General features: G+C 38.3%; 1 protein-coding gene and 1 long non-coding RNA gene across 3 annotated transcripts in view; one reads left to right on the forward strand and one right to left on the reverse strand.

The window, feature by feature from the left end:
• LOC103279201 (uncharacterized) overlaps positions 1-1,981 on the reverse strand; it is a 100,491-nt gene extending 98,510 nt beyond the window's left edge. For both annotated transcript variants that reach the window (XR_001730447.2, XR_009999872.1), the window contains exon 1: positions 1,862-1,981. This is a non-coding gene — a long non-coding RNA (uncharacterized LOC103279201). The remainder of the gene's footprint in view (positions 1-1,861) is intronic.
• Positions 1-15,449, forward strand: part of kcnh6 (potassium voltage-gated channel subfamily H member 6) — a 163,227-nt gene that overhangs the window by 3,706 nt on the left and 144,072 nt on the right.

Genomic DNA, 15,449 nt, shown 5'->3' on the forward strand with positions numbered 1-15,449 from the left:
AATTTAGAATAATTCCTGTTGAAAGCTTTGCTTGGATGAATCTAAATGGTTCAAAAATAACTAGTTGCGCTCCTAGTCCCCTTTATGCATTGCTGTTAATTGTTATAAGCCATTAAAGGAGACCTGTTGGATTAAACACTCTGGCACAGACTGTGGGAAATTTATTTTTGAACCAGAACTCCCAGAAGCCCATAGGCAGCATGGCCATTGATTTCCCAGGTAAAGGATTCTGGTAGCTGTGTTTGGAAAAAAAATATTTTACCAAGTTCTGGTCTACTGTTGGTTGAATAATACTGTCAAGTGTTTTCTGACTTCTACATGTCAACTTTGCATTTTAGTAGTTCCCATTTGCTTTTGATACTAAGTACAGAACAATATGACAAGCAATTGTGTTCATTTGGAAAATATTCACACTATAAGATGCTTTGTTCTACTGCTCTACAAAGAAGTAGCTTTTCTTCCATGACAATAGTGCTGGTTACTACTTCTTGACTTCCTTAGTGCCATATGCTGGGGTTGGGGGTTCAGTACTTCACAAAAGTGGGAAAACATGAATTCAAAAATGGCTTTTCCTCCTGAAATAATACCTCTCTAGGAATCTGTGGGGCTTTCACCACAACTTCATGGTCACATTCCACTGGTCAACTTTTGCAGATCTGATCAAAGCTTCAAATAGATTAAAATGATCTCTCTAAGGTTCACTTAGTCCTCTGCCAGTTGACCATAGAGTCACAATAGAGGACCAGAGATTCCTAGGGATAACATTTTAAACAAATCCACAAAAATCAAACCCACAAATGTGGAGACTGTACGTTCCTATTTAGAAATAAGTCACAGAATTGTAGCACAACCAGAAGTCACAAAGCAAATCTCTTTGCTGGACAGACTTAAACACTTTACTCCTTGAATATTGATACATTTGAAAGTTATTTTAAAAGTGAGGCATTTAAACAGTATATCTTCTATTCTCTTTGGTCAGTTATTAAAGATAAGAACCAAATGTCTTGCACTATATGAAGAAAGGTTGTCTTTTCTGTCACAGTGCCTTGATCAGGTGAAGCCCAATTTTACCTTCAATCAATGGTTAAAGCATTGGATGCAATGGCAACAAAGCTTATAGGAGAACTGGATAGCCCAGGTGTTACGGGTAAAAAGTTATGTTAGTGTTTTCATGGGACATAAGTGTGCATCTACACTGTAGAAATAATGGAATTGAAATAACTTTAACTGGCTTCTCTTAATATTATGGAATCCGGGGATTTATAGATTGGTGAAGCATCAGTATTCTTGGTCAGAGACAGTTAAATACTTGTAAAATTACAACTCCTGGGAATCCATATCATTGAGGCATGGAAGTTAAAGTGGTGCCAAATTGCATTAATTTTACAGTGCAGATGCATTCTAAGACACGAGTGGTCAGGTTAAAGCTATGATGAAAAAATAACTCACAGAATTATTTGTAAAGGTTTTTCAGACTCCAAAACCTGGCTCACAATAAAGATCCCATGTTTTTTATTTGATTCTATTTACTACTTTATTTATACATTTCCTTTTCATTTATACACTGATTCAACGCTGTTTGCAATATTTTTAAAATATACCAGTAAAAACACATGCAACTAAAATATTGAAAAGATACAACTAAAATACATTCAGCTCTCTATAAAATTAAAACCACTTGTGTTTAAAAGCAAAGAATAGAGACAGCAAAGCACATCAAGAAAAGCTCTTTTCTGGTAAAACAACCAGTTCTTAAAAGCCTGCTGAGATAAAAAGGTCTTCCCCTTCCCCTAGGAAGATAGTGCCAAAGTCTGGTAACAGCCACAAAGAAGGTCCCCTCTAGCATGCCCACTGAACATACCTGTGAGTGTAATGTGATTGAGAGATCTTATTCAGGCCCACATGGGAAGATACTATTCTTTAGATAGCCTGGACCTAGGCTATGTAGGGCTTTATCGTTCATAGCCAGCACAATGATTGGACTTGGAAACAGGCTGATAGCCAGAGGAGCTGTTGAAACAAAGCAATCATGTGACTCCTGTAACCAGTCCCAGTTAACAATCTGGCTGCAGTTCTTTGGACAACTTAAAGTTTCCAAACATTCTTTGACACAGCCTTGTGTAGAACAACTTAACAGTAATCTAATGTGAAACCAAAATATGCATGACTGTGACCAAATCAGGCAACCCTCGAAATAGGGGCATGCTTTACACCAGTTTTAATTGTGCAAATTTACCCTATATAGTAATGTATGAGTATAGAAATTTTAGTAAAAAAACCCAACCCCCCAAACCTGGGTCGATTTATTCATGGGTCAATGTAAGTACTGTACTTTTAACTCTTAGCAAAAGGGAACCATCCCCTTTCTGTGAGTATTGTGGCAAAACTTGAGACCTGAGAAGAACCTAAAGATGCACCGGTCCCTCTACTCTCTCTGTCATGGCACTGCTTTGGTCGTTTATGAATGCCTGTGTAGAAATATGGTGGTGGTAGCCAGGGGCAATTGTCACCTTGAAGCAACACTGGTGCTTTTTCCTCTCTGAAGAATAACCCTTGAATTACCCTTGGAGCATATCAAAATCCATAACTTTGGTCTTCAAACGTGCTCTTGCCTTATACATGAGTATATACAGTAATCATTCTATGGTCCAGGTATTTTTGTGGGTGGCCAAATGTAAATCTTGTGTGTTTGCTTTCATGGACTCTGTACAGCTAACTGGGTTATTGTGAAGGACTTCTTGCAAAGCTACTTCCTGAAAAGAATGTTCTTATAGGATCACATAGCCTTTTAAGAATACCTGAAGAACAGAAAGTTAAGATGTCATTGATGCCCTGGCAACTGTTGATAATGAAACTTTGAATCTTTCCAAAGTATGCCCTTAATAATACTAGAGGAGCATCACTTGGTACCTGCTCTACATTTTGATGAGTCTCTTTCGTCTGCTATGTGATCTTTTTTTTTTCTTTTTGAAGACATATTTGTTTATTTCTGTACCACCGTTCAGGAAATATGTATTTCAATAGATGGTAACATAATAAAAGCACATCATGCACACATGCAAAACCCCAAGAATATACATAAAATATAACAAACAATACCACTAGTAACATATCATCTTTAGAGTTGAAGAGCCTGTATTTTTTAAAAAATATTCTTGACATGAACACCAGGTATATTTCAAAGTAGGCACCAGTCAAACCTCTGTGGAGATAGAATGCCACAACAGTGTACAGTAATAGAGAAAGCCCTCTACACAAGTATCATGCATCTCATCTTGGGACACTAAGGCAGCTGAGAGAACACCCTCCACAGATTGCAGTAAGACTGATGTAAGAACAAAGAAGTTCCTTTAGGCATCTATGTCCCAAGGTGCACAGGTCTGAAAGATAAGTACAAGCATTTTGGTTTCTACTTTGAACTTGGCTGGGAGCCAGGGTAGCTGAATATCAGTAAAATGTTCCAAGCAGCTAGATCCTCTTAGTAGCCTACCTACTGTGATTTGTATTAAGCAGGTTTTAGCAGCAGTAGCAGCAATGGTGGCAATATTATTTGCATTTTATAGCAAATGCTAACTTAAAAATACTCCCAAACAGTTTAAAAAAATAAAATAGAGGGACATCCAGTGTGATGCAGAAGTCTGAACTTGAAAAACACTATGTTGCTTCAAGAGGGGTATTAGTCAGACCATCAACTTCAGAAAGGCAATTCATGATTGGCATTCAGTGAAGAGTGGTAGATGCCTCATTAGAGGAAAAAGATATTCCATCGAACCTAATCATTGCTATTGGGAGAACTTTGCTGAAGACATCCCCTGGAGTCTCTCTCTTTTCCATTTTGGATGCTGTAATTGGAGATGCTTGAGCCTATTTATTCTTGATCAGATAAAATATGCCTCTAAGAGATACAGTACTTCTGCACAGTTCAGGTTGGTCCACCAGCAATGATGATAACTAATTAGTGCCTATACACACAATCTTAGACATTTCCAGAATTGATTGCTGTTGTGTGTTTGTGTATGGGGAAAATCTCTTCAAAAATCTCTGGAAACTTCAGATTAGTTTAGATTAGGATGTGGTAATGAAAAAGTTTATGTGTGCTTTCTTATGCATACATAATATGTATACATATTGCATACATTTTACAACAGCCATAACTCTTACTAAACTTATTTTCATTCAAAATTGAGGATTGTGGTTGTTACCTTTGAAGCCTTACATGGCTTGGACTCTTTCCATACCAGCATGCTCATTTCTTATGGCAGGAGTTGGCAAGTTTCTTATTGGCTCTCCGGGTATTGCTTGACTGCAAGTCCCAGCATCTCTCACCATTACCTATGTGGGCTAGATCTATTGGCAGCTTCAGCGCCACACCTAGAGAGACATCCTTTGTTCACTTCTGCTCTGGTTTCTGCTCAGAACTTTGGGGAGCTCTTTTCATGACCCTGAAATGGTCAAGTCATGTCTAAAGGAATGTTAAGATACTTTCTCTATTTCTGGCTAGATTAGATACTGAGAAGGGACATGTTATGAAAATGTCCTGGGAAGATCAAGTGGGGATTTCAAACCACAAGATTTAAATTCTGTTTGTTCCTCAGAATTGATCATAGAACAGGGGGAAAAGCATAGGGAAAGAGAAAAAAGAAAACCCAGCTTTGGGAACATGAACAAAATGGAGAAAGGACACCACCCTAGTTGTACCTAGCTGGTACAAAAGCAACAGATTTAGGAAGAAAAAGTTCTTGTGCCCAGCAGGCAGCTTCATCTGTCTCCACAGGATTCCTCTGCCCATTGTTTTTAAATCTGTTATAGGGTGCCTGATATGCTGTAAATACAGAGCAGTATATTTATATAGATGTACAGATGTATTTGAGCACATAAAAATCAAGATCCATTGTCTATGATTTACCATCCAGTACTTTTAATTCCGTTTCCTCGTAAACAGAATTGCATTGGCAACTTAAAAACTAGTACGGTATCTCTCTCTCCCACCCCTTTATAGACATAACTACACAGCTGCCCGCTCCCTCACCCATCCATCCTACTTTAAGCTCTAATTCACTGAAATATTGGTAAGCAACCTAATCCTCTCCTGGTGCCTGTGCCAAGATACGTGGAGCTGAGTCCAGCTGGCTCCTTTGCAGCAGCAATGCATTTGAATGGGCAGTAGGAACACATACTGTATGCTGCAGTTGCCCTGGAGAAAGTGGCCTGGCTTCAGAATGAATGTCCATAAGTAAGCACAGCTGTGGTCCTTGCTTAGATGGAAAGAGCAGGACCTCACCACCACCACTACCACTCACTTTGGTACAAGACTGTTGCCTGTCAAGCATCTTGATCCATCAAATACAATATCTACACAACCAAGATATGTTTAGTTTAATAACATTTGAAAAATGTTAAAATGGTAATAAGCAGTACAACTATGCAGTGGAGTTATACCGGTACCACATATCCATAAGGCTGTCCCATATGTGCCTATTTCCAGGTGGAAAAATCCTAGTAATATGCATAATAATCCCATAGGAATTCCCAAATTGTATTCCTATATCTGTACATCCATAGCTCACCTTTCCTTAGAGAGTAAATTACGTGTATATAAAACCACACTATATTCTTGTTCAGAATTTGAGATCTTCAGCTCCCTGTTGTTCCACAGTCTCAAGATGTTAGAGTGGTAAATATAAAAAAACAGAGGGTTTTTTGTAGCAGAGCAATGATTGTGAAACTTTATTCCCATTGGTTTTCCAGCAATGCAGACAGACTTATCATTTTATATGGTCTTCGGTCCTTAAAGCTGTTTTTTTAAAATGCACTTTATAATTGATAAAATCTAGTTTTAAAGAATATTGGTTTTCAATTTTTTAAAAAATAAATGAATCAATCAATATCTGAAGTTGTTTTTGAATAAAGTTTCTCTTATTGTGCATCACTTTGGAAGACCTGGTGGGCAGAAAAACAATAGCAACATTAAAACTTCATTTCTATTCTGCCCTATCTCCCCAAAGGGACTAAGGGCGAATTCCAACATACAAAGGCAAACACTCAATGGCTTCAGAAAAACAGACAAATACCGACACAAAATCCCAGAAAAACCCCACATATGAAAACAGCAATTAAAATATATCATCAAATTAAACCCAACATCAGTGAATTAAACCTAACATCAATAAATATAACCAACATAGTCAGATAAAAATTATATAATAACATAAAGTCTGAACAAACATCCAAATTAATTTACAGAAGCCAACTGGAATTCACAAAGTTGTGTGGGGTGGTTGTGTGGCCTATGGTGGTAAATTGGGCTGACATAGACTAGCAGGGCCCAGGTACATAGTTCTCAACCAGTGCCCAGTTGTGGTCACTCATTGTCTAACAACAAATAAATACTGTAATACATAATAAATAAAAAGAAATGTATTACAATAATTCAAAGAGCATCAAAATTCTTCTGAGCCAATCATGCCTTTTAGCTATCAAAACAATCAGGGTCTGATAGATCTCTTAACAGAAAGGTGCATACAAACACATCCCAAACACGCTTCTCATAAGTAGCTGATTGCTGTATGTCTTTCAGAAATGTTACCTAAAACAGTTGAATGAATGGAATGTGTGTAAAGAAATATATGGAAGAAGGCAGTCTCCTAAAATCACATAGCCCTTTCCTTTCGTAGGGTTATGGTTTCTTCAACACTAAGGCTCCTTCCACACATTTGTATAAAATCCACATTTAACTGGATTATATGGTGGTGTGGACTCAGATAATCCAGTTCAAAGAACATGTTGTGGATTGTCTGCCTTGATATTCTAGATTATATGGCTGTATGGAACGGCCCTAAGATAACAGTAGTAGAGCAAAAAAAAAAAGCTGATATGTAGATAGGGATTATATGGCCCTCCAGATGTTGCTGATCTACAATTCCCAGTATGCCTTGCTAGTGATTGTTCCAGAACATCTGGAAAGCGACATGATTCCCATCTCCACAATATGATTAATTTCTGTTGATTCCATCTGGGATTTTTTAACGATTTTTTTTTAAAACACAAAGAATACATACCATACACATATAAAACATTTACAGCTCCCACCACCAACACGAGGATTGTTTTATTTTTCTTATTTGTTTCTTTTTGAGACTATCTTTATATCTTTATTATTATTATACATTTCCATCCTATATATTATATAACATTTGTATCTTATTTCTTATGGCTTGATCTCCAGATTGATTCATGATATAGTTCTTTACCCTTGTCCATCTTTCTTCCATTTCTCTCGTTCTATTTTCATTAGTTTTTAAAACATTTAATTTCATATTCATAATTTCAAATTCCATTTGCTCCACCATATATTCATACCATTTATTTACTCTCCATTTTGATTTATCTTTCCACCCTAATACTATTACTGCTTGTGCACATTCAATTATTGATTCTTTTATTTCCCGTTTCCTCTCTTTTCCCTAATACCGCTATTTCCTTTGTTATGACCCCCTCATTTCCTAGTATTTGATTTGACTCATTTTGTATAGTCTGCCAAAAATATTGTACATATTCACATTCCCACATCATGTGCATAAACCGCCCTTTCTGATGGCATCCATGCCAGCACTGACTACTCCCCTTTTCATAGTAGTATGCTAATTGGCAGGGTGCACGATACCATTTGCGCAATATTTTCCTCCTCATTTCTCGTACTTTGGTAATCCTTTTCATCCCTATTGTCTCTACCAGATTTCTCATCTCTTGTTCCGTGATTTGTAACTCCGTTTCCCACATACTTTTCAAATCCCGTATTGTACATCCATCAGCCTCTATTAACATTGTATATATTTTGCTGGCCTGTGCCTTCTTTCCTTCCCCTTTTTCTCTTATTATCTTTTCAAAGGGATTTGAGTAAACCAGGTTCAAATCCCAAAACAGCCTGCGTAATCTTAGGCTAGTCACTACTTCTCAGCCATAACTGACCTCACAAAATTGGCAAATGTGTCCTAAATGCAATACATAATAAATAGAAACTATGTATGTTCAGGCTAACTGAGAGCAGAGTTGAGCAATGGCATTATTCGTCCCTTTGAGCTTGATTGCCTCATGTGTTAGCATCTGGTTTGGCTGCAACTGTAGAAAATTACTCAGTACCAAGAGGCCATTTGGAAAGAGAACTATTAGCACATTTCTTAATTAATTTCTGATTACACACAAAGTATGCATCCATCTGCGGTGCAGTTTCCCTACCAGCTTCCCTACACCTTGGTTTGCTCCTGCCCAACACAGGGAGCCGGATTCCCATTCTACTAAATGCTGCATTAGCAAAGGAGTTAATCAGGAAAACACCAGGGCAAGTATTTCAAGTTTTCATTCTCCAGGCTTTTTGTAAAATTGGGTGCTTTTGCTATGGGTTTTCATGTCAAATCCAACTTATAGCAGCCATATCATGGGGTCTCCTTGGCAATAATATATTCAGAAGAGGCTTGTCCTTTACTTTCCTCTGAGGTTGAGAGAATGTTACTTGCCCACAGACAATCAGTGAGTTTCTATGGCTAAGCAAGGATTTAAACTCTGGTCCGACACAAATCATACCAGTTCTTGCAGAATGCTAACAGTTGATTTCCATAAAAAGAGATGCTGTAGGAGCTCAAGATTTTGATACCACACACTGTCTGCCCTGAAACCTTTCCACCCAGATGTGTGAAAGCTGCTGGTGGTGATGATGACTCAGTGCTGGGGGAAAAGCTCTGTCATCTGCCCCAGCTGAGAGATGCTCTCTTCCTTCAGATCACTTCACACATTCCAGAGCTGAACGCTGCTGGCACTGGAAAGAGTTTCTGGGACTCTGGTACAAATACAGAACTGCCAAAAGTGTATGCATGTTTCTATTTAGATCCTCACATCCTGATCTGTTGTGGAGAGCATGTGACCACGAGTCTAGTGACTTTGCCAAGTGGGAAGACTTTTCCAAGCACATTGAGGACAGATGTAGGCTGGAGGTGAACACTTTCCCACCAACAGCGAAGCACTGCACACTTTAACGGGACACAAGTTAGCACTATCAAGATATTGCTGGCTTACAGCCCAGTCCTCCTCCGCCATGGCCCAATCTTTACTGAGACAAGAAAGTTCCAATGAGTTCAACAGGCTTCCATTCTTGTTACCACCTTTAAAAAAGGAGTGGAAATTTTGTGGCTCCCACAGTGTGGTTGAACTGCATTTCCTAGCAGTTCTGGTTAATGTGGCCATGGTGACAGATGCTGAGAATTACCATCCAACAATATCTAAAAGGTCATATAATTTCTTCTTACTAATTTTTTTACCATACAAGATTTTTATTTTTTGGGATGTGATTCACTGATATTTGTAATCCAGTAAATCTCGCTTATCCAACATAAACGGGCTGGCAGAATGTTGGATAAATGAAAATGTTAAATAATAAGGAAGGATTAAGGAAAAGCCTATTAAACGTCTTCTTATGATTTCTGTTTTGGTATCGAAATTTTATAAATGTATGTTTCTTAAGACAGTGGTTCTCAATCTATGGGTCCCCAGATGTTTTGGCTTTCAACACCCAGAAATCCTAACAGCTGGTAAACTGGCTGGGATTTCTGGGAGTTGTAGGCCAAAACACCTGGGGACCCACAGGTTGAGAACCATTGCTTTAAGATAATTTGGGGGAGGGGGAATAGCTGGTCATGCAAGTGTGTCTGATTTCCGTCTTTCTTTGTTTTCATGTTCAACTTACTCTGGGTTCTGGAAGAGATACACTGGTAAAATCTGCACTTCTTGTTAAATGTAACTAGGGCTCCTAGAAACATGTGATAAACTTTACTTTTCACAGATAATCCTCTCTCTCAGTTGACATATTTTAATAGGATGTGTATGCATATGTGTGCATTTAAGACAGTGAGTGAATGAGAAAGGAAGTGACAATTATTCATCACAGAAATACAAACAACAATATCCACAATTAATTGTGGAACATATGGAAAGCCATTAATAGCTTATAGATAAGCAACTATACCATACAGGTCTATAAACTGGGCAGAGGCAGGTAAAGTCTTGTATATCCCTGTAATGCTCCCTTAAACTGAACAGAGGTTGCATGGAAGATATGGAAGTAAAAGCTTGGAGAAATGAATAGGGCTTGCAGCGGGTAAAAGAAATAAAACCCCACAAGAATAAGGCTGTTTTCCAGTGTGGGTAACTAGAGAAAGGCTGTTTGTTTTTCTTTAGATGAATTTTTAAAAGCAAAGATCTTCATGTGGTACTGAAACCTGAAGATCACCCAGCCTTTTTGCTTTACTGGAAAGAATGTATCCCATATTGTCAGTCCCTATGTTCATTTGTATCCAGAGGTTTAGCTTCCTGTGAGGTGTAAATGTATAATAATGTAAATATTTTCAGAAGTTAAAAAAAGAAGATATGGAAAAGAAAGATTAAGCAGTAGTCACTGTTGGCACCAGAGGTTTAAGTACTTCCTGTCTGGTAATTCTCAATCAGCTTGGACGAAGGAAAACTTCATGTAAAGTGCAAGAGGGGTTGAGAGCTTACAACTGGATAATCTTTCGGGGGAACCCAGATATAGTGGTGCAGCCAAGTAAATTTTGTCCATGGATTTCAAGGTCTGATGATGGCCCCTTTAAAATGGCTGTTGCCTCAACAATCAAGGACACAACAGACATTTTTCTCACATCCCCTGCCTACCATTTAATGCTTTACAAGTCCTTTTGTATTTCTGGTAAATGAAAGGGAAAACCATTTGCCAATCCTGAGAAATGTAATGAACGTATAACATTTGCTTCTCTTTTTTGAACTTGCTTGCATTATAACTTGATCAGAGTGAAAAAAAAGTAAAAAGGAATTCACTTTTACTATCCTGAACACACACAATTTTGTTATAAAAAGAAAAAGAAATTTGTAAAGTAAAAATAATGACACTAGCATCTATTATAGAAATCCTATGACCCTCCCCCAGTGATTGGATTTAAGTTCCCAGCAGCCCAAAGCATCATAGTCAATGATAGGGGATGCTGGGATTGCAGTCTAACTGCATTTTGAGGGCACATCCTTCATCCCTTTTTCTTTGCTACCAGATTATGCCGTGGTTTTCAAAATAGGCAGAAGGAGAGAATTGTATGGCAACCAGAGTCACCTTCAGCATGTCCATGCTGGTACAGGTGCTCATGCAGAACTGTTTGTTCCTGCCCCTCTTAACTATCATTTGCAGGCCTGGACTTTGGTCTTGGCTTCCAGGATGTCTACTTGCACCATAAACCAATCAGGAATAGAAGATAAGGGAAGGGGAAGCTAACTGCAGGAAACAGGCTTTGAAGATATTAATCCTTGGGTGTATCACTTTAGAATTAATGCAGTTTGACAATATTTTAACTGTCATGGCTCAGTGCTATGGAATCATGGGAGCTGTCGTTTTACAAGGTGTTTAGCCTTCTCTACAAAAATATGCCAGTCTACAAATCCCAGGATTCCACAAAACATTGAGCCATGACAGTTAAAGTGGTGTCAAACTCTATTAATTTTACAGTGTCGATGTATCCCTAGTCTTTTTATACCAGGCCCATTCTGCAACCACTGGAACAGTTGTGCAAGTTGTTTTCTTTGGATTCCTAAAAAAATTACCCCATTAACCTCAACCAAAATAATCCTTCTGATTAAGACTATTGTTGGTTTATCAGATCTCCCTAAGGCAAGGAACCCTCGGATGTTGTTTTGCTAGTTCCTTCCTCTGAGATATATCTCATAGCAAGGTGACCAGATACAAAGGATAGAGAGTTCTTGCTTTTTCTAATAGATAGTTGCATGGAAAAAATAATTATTGTCAGATGTAATTTTCCCCCCAAATGCTAGTCTATGCCTTTAAAGGAGGTTTCCTCTTTATATAGCTATGAAAAATAGGAGCCCTGCCCTCTTTGGCCTCTAGTCCCCATATAAATGAAGGGACTGGACCAAAGGTAAAAACAAAAATAAAGTGGAATCCATGTAGCGGTCTGTGATTACAGGTTGGTCCTGGATCTGAACAACTTGAAGACTATGTTGTACTATTTTAAGAGACACAGAATAATTTCCCTCCATTCATCCACTTCACATTGTTCATAATTTTACAATCCTCTATCTTGCTCCACATCAGAGTTCTGGTTAATGGCTTTTTCCCAGCATAATACCTAGAAGATTTCCATCTCTCATTTATTACATCATGTTTAACATCAGTTCTAAGTGCTCTTGACAATGCCGTTCATGTGCCATTTGAGCAACCAAGAGAGTATACAGAGGTGTACTCAAGGACTTTCTAACAATTACTGATGTTCTTTTTCCTTTGAAGAGATGTACTATGTACTGTAACCCAATAGTAGTACAGCTGACTGGAACTCAGTCCAGTGGCCCCACCACTCACTCAGGGACTACTGGGCAGCAGTAAATGAGTCCAGTGTCAGCATCTTGTCCATATAGGAAAACTAGGGCCCATTTCATTTTTCTTAATTAAAAAATAATTTATAGAAGGCCAACAGGCTGGACATGTATATGGTTACTGATACTCATTTTATGATTTTTACATTTTACATTTTACATTTTTTTTCTTCAACAATATGGTGTTTGTTCCCAAGTAATATGGGTATAGCCATCAGGGCATGCAAGCAAAGTCTATTTTATTCCTATAGGCATGATGGCGCTGTGTTTAAATGCAAACTGCAAAGGCACAAATTATTCATTTGATCATGTATTTTTAAAATCAAAATTGGCACACAGTTTTTCATTGTTTATTTTTCTTTATTGTATTAGGAATATGTAGAAGCAATTGTAGAGCACACAATGGTGCAAAGGAGGAAAATAAAAGATATAATAGTTAATCCTTGCTTGAATAATACATATTGTTAGCCCACATTAGAATAGACCAAATGAATTAATAGAATTTACATTATAGGTTGACTTACCACTCAACAGTTGACTCAGGTTGGGACTAAGCAGTAGTATTTTGGCCATGGTAATATGAAGCCTCCCTTCCTGAGACCATGGAATCTAGGATCTTAAATTAACTAGTTTCAACCAGGGATTTTCCATAGTTATCAACTGAAGTGAAGGAAATATATAATTTAAGTGGTCTCTTATTTGTTGTTGCTTTTTAAATGAAATGCATTGCAAAACAGATTGACAAATGGCCCCAAGTCTGCCTTACATTTTCATACAAATGTGGGCATTTTTACTGTACTTTAAAGAGAAAATAATAGTGGGGAAGACTATATCCAAACAACAGCATCTAGGTGCCAACTGCTAATGGGTAACAACTCTCTTTTACCATTCTTGTCATTGACTCAGGCATGACCCAAACGGCCCTGAAAATAAACCATAGTCCTCTGTAAAGTAGGACATGTGGAGCAACAGCCTGTCTGAGTGCTGATGCAATGTAAATCTCCCCCAGAAAACCTATGCTGTTGATCTGGAGAGTGACAGCAGTTTACTGTATTCTTCTCTAGGTGCACAATAATAGCTTGGTGACTCCAAGACTCACCTCTCTCTCACATTTTGAGATCCCCGAGAATTAGGTGAAAAAAATGCTAAATAGAAAATTGATTCCCTGACGTACCAGGACACAAGACCGCTACACACAGTAGTACATCAATTACAATGGCTTTTTAAACTCAGTATTAATGGACATGTACAGTGAAACATAAATCTGTTATATACACGAAGTCTTGTAACAATTATAAAAAATGCTGCCACAGCCCTCCAACAAGACTGTTCTTTCTTCCCCGGTCTAAAACAGCACCCAGATACAACCAATCAGTGATTGAGGGAAATACATCTTAGTGTCTTAGAGTAGTGGTTCTCAACCTGTGGGTCCCCAGATGTTTTGGCCTTCAGCTCCCAGAAATCCTAACAGCTGGTAAACTGGCTAAACTTTCTGGGAGTTGTAGACCAAAACACCTGGGGACCCACAAGCTGAGAACCATGTCTTAGAGCCATGGGGCTGTTCTTGCTCACCTGGCACAAGTATGTTGTGCAAAGAAGTACAAGATACTCCTTCTTCAATGCTTTGATTGCAGGCTCTACTCGCCAACAAAATTCTTGCCATAAACACCTGAACTGTAGGGGCCAGAGTTCATCTGTCAACAGCTAGATGCTCTCTAGGCTGTACTGGTCCAGTTCTAGGAGGCAACAGGTTGGAAAACACTGCTGGCCTTTTATTGGATTGAGCTTTTCAGCCCACAATAGCTGATGTCCAATTCAACATGTTCTTCCTGTGCTCTTATCTGCCCGTATATAGTTGCATCTTGAGAGTAACTGCTGTAAAATATGATCTAGTTAATGTTATCTAAGTTGGATCCCCAAGGTGGAATATTCTTTCAGTTTTTTATAAGAATTTATTCAATTTTTTAATATTTAAGATGAAAAGAACTTGGGACAACATTAATGTGGAAACTGATATTGGGTCAAGAGGCACAACATTTTTAAGTGCTCAATCTCTGCATATTCAATCAAATTAATGTTGATTAATGTTGCACTAATTCCTATCCTTTAACATATTCCTAGTAGTTAATATATGTATGCAGGCAGGAACAGCATTGCTTCCCTATATTTAAAATAATTGCTACAGCTATTGAATTTAGCAGAAACAAAATTGAGAGCTTTTTACTTGTTCATTTTTGAAGAATTTCCTCAAAATTGCCAATTTTCTTACTGTAATGCAGAAAGAACTTGACATAATAAAAATAATCTAACTCAGGGGAAAGTTAACCGATATATTTCCCCATGCTTTATCCCCCAATATGAATTTGTTTGTTTTATAGCTTGCTTTTCTGAGATTGGAAGACAACAAAGCAAATTTAGAAAAGTGATCTTTGGCAACTACCACTAACCCACAGAATCCTCTAACCCACATGGTCACTGGCTGCTACAGGAGGCACAGTCCAAAATATACTGTTTTAAGGCTGTGCCTCAAAGCAGCTCACAACTTTTTTGAAATGGGGTAGGTATATATTGCAAACCATACAGGTATGAAAAAAACCCAAATATATCCTAGCAGGAGCAGGTGTCTGATGTTGTCTTCTCTCTCAGATTGGTTCCCATGGGACTGTCAGAGAAGTTCAGGTGGCCATGTCATAGAATGGGAGCGGTGACACTGGAGCAAGTGTCCGGTGTTGTACTCATTTATTATACAGTCTTACAATGCTGCAGATGTTGCCAAACTGCCTGTCTCAGCATTGATAGCATTGACACTATACTTTGAGCTGGAAATATCTCGTATGAAGTGGGCAGAGGTTGGGGTGACCACCATGCAATTCTGGGTGGATATCTTTTGACAAGAACTGGCCAGAATTTAGAATCATAGAATCATGGAGTTGGAAGAGACCTCACGGGCCATCCAGTCCAACCCCCTGCCAAGAAGGAGGAAAATCGCATTAAAAGCACCCCTGACAGATGGCCATCCAGCCTCTGCTTCA

Source organism: Anolis carolinensis, chromosome 6 (genome assembly GCF_035594765.1).
Source record: "Anolis carolinensis isolate JA03-04 chromosome 6, rAnoCar3.1.pri, whole genome shotgun sequence".
NCBI classification, from domain to species: domain Eukaryota; kingdom Metazoa; phylum Chordata; class Lepidosauria; order Squamata; family Dactyloidae; genus Anolis; species Anolis carolinensis.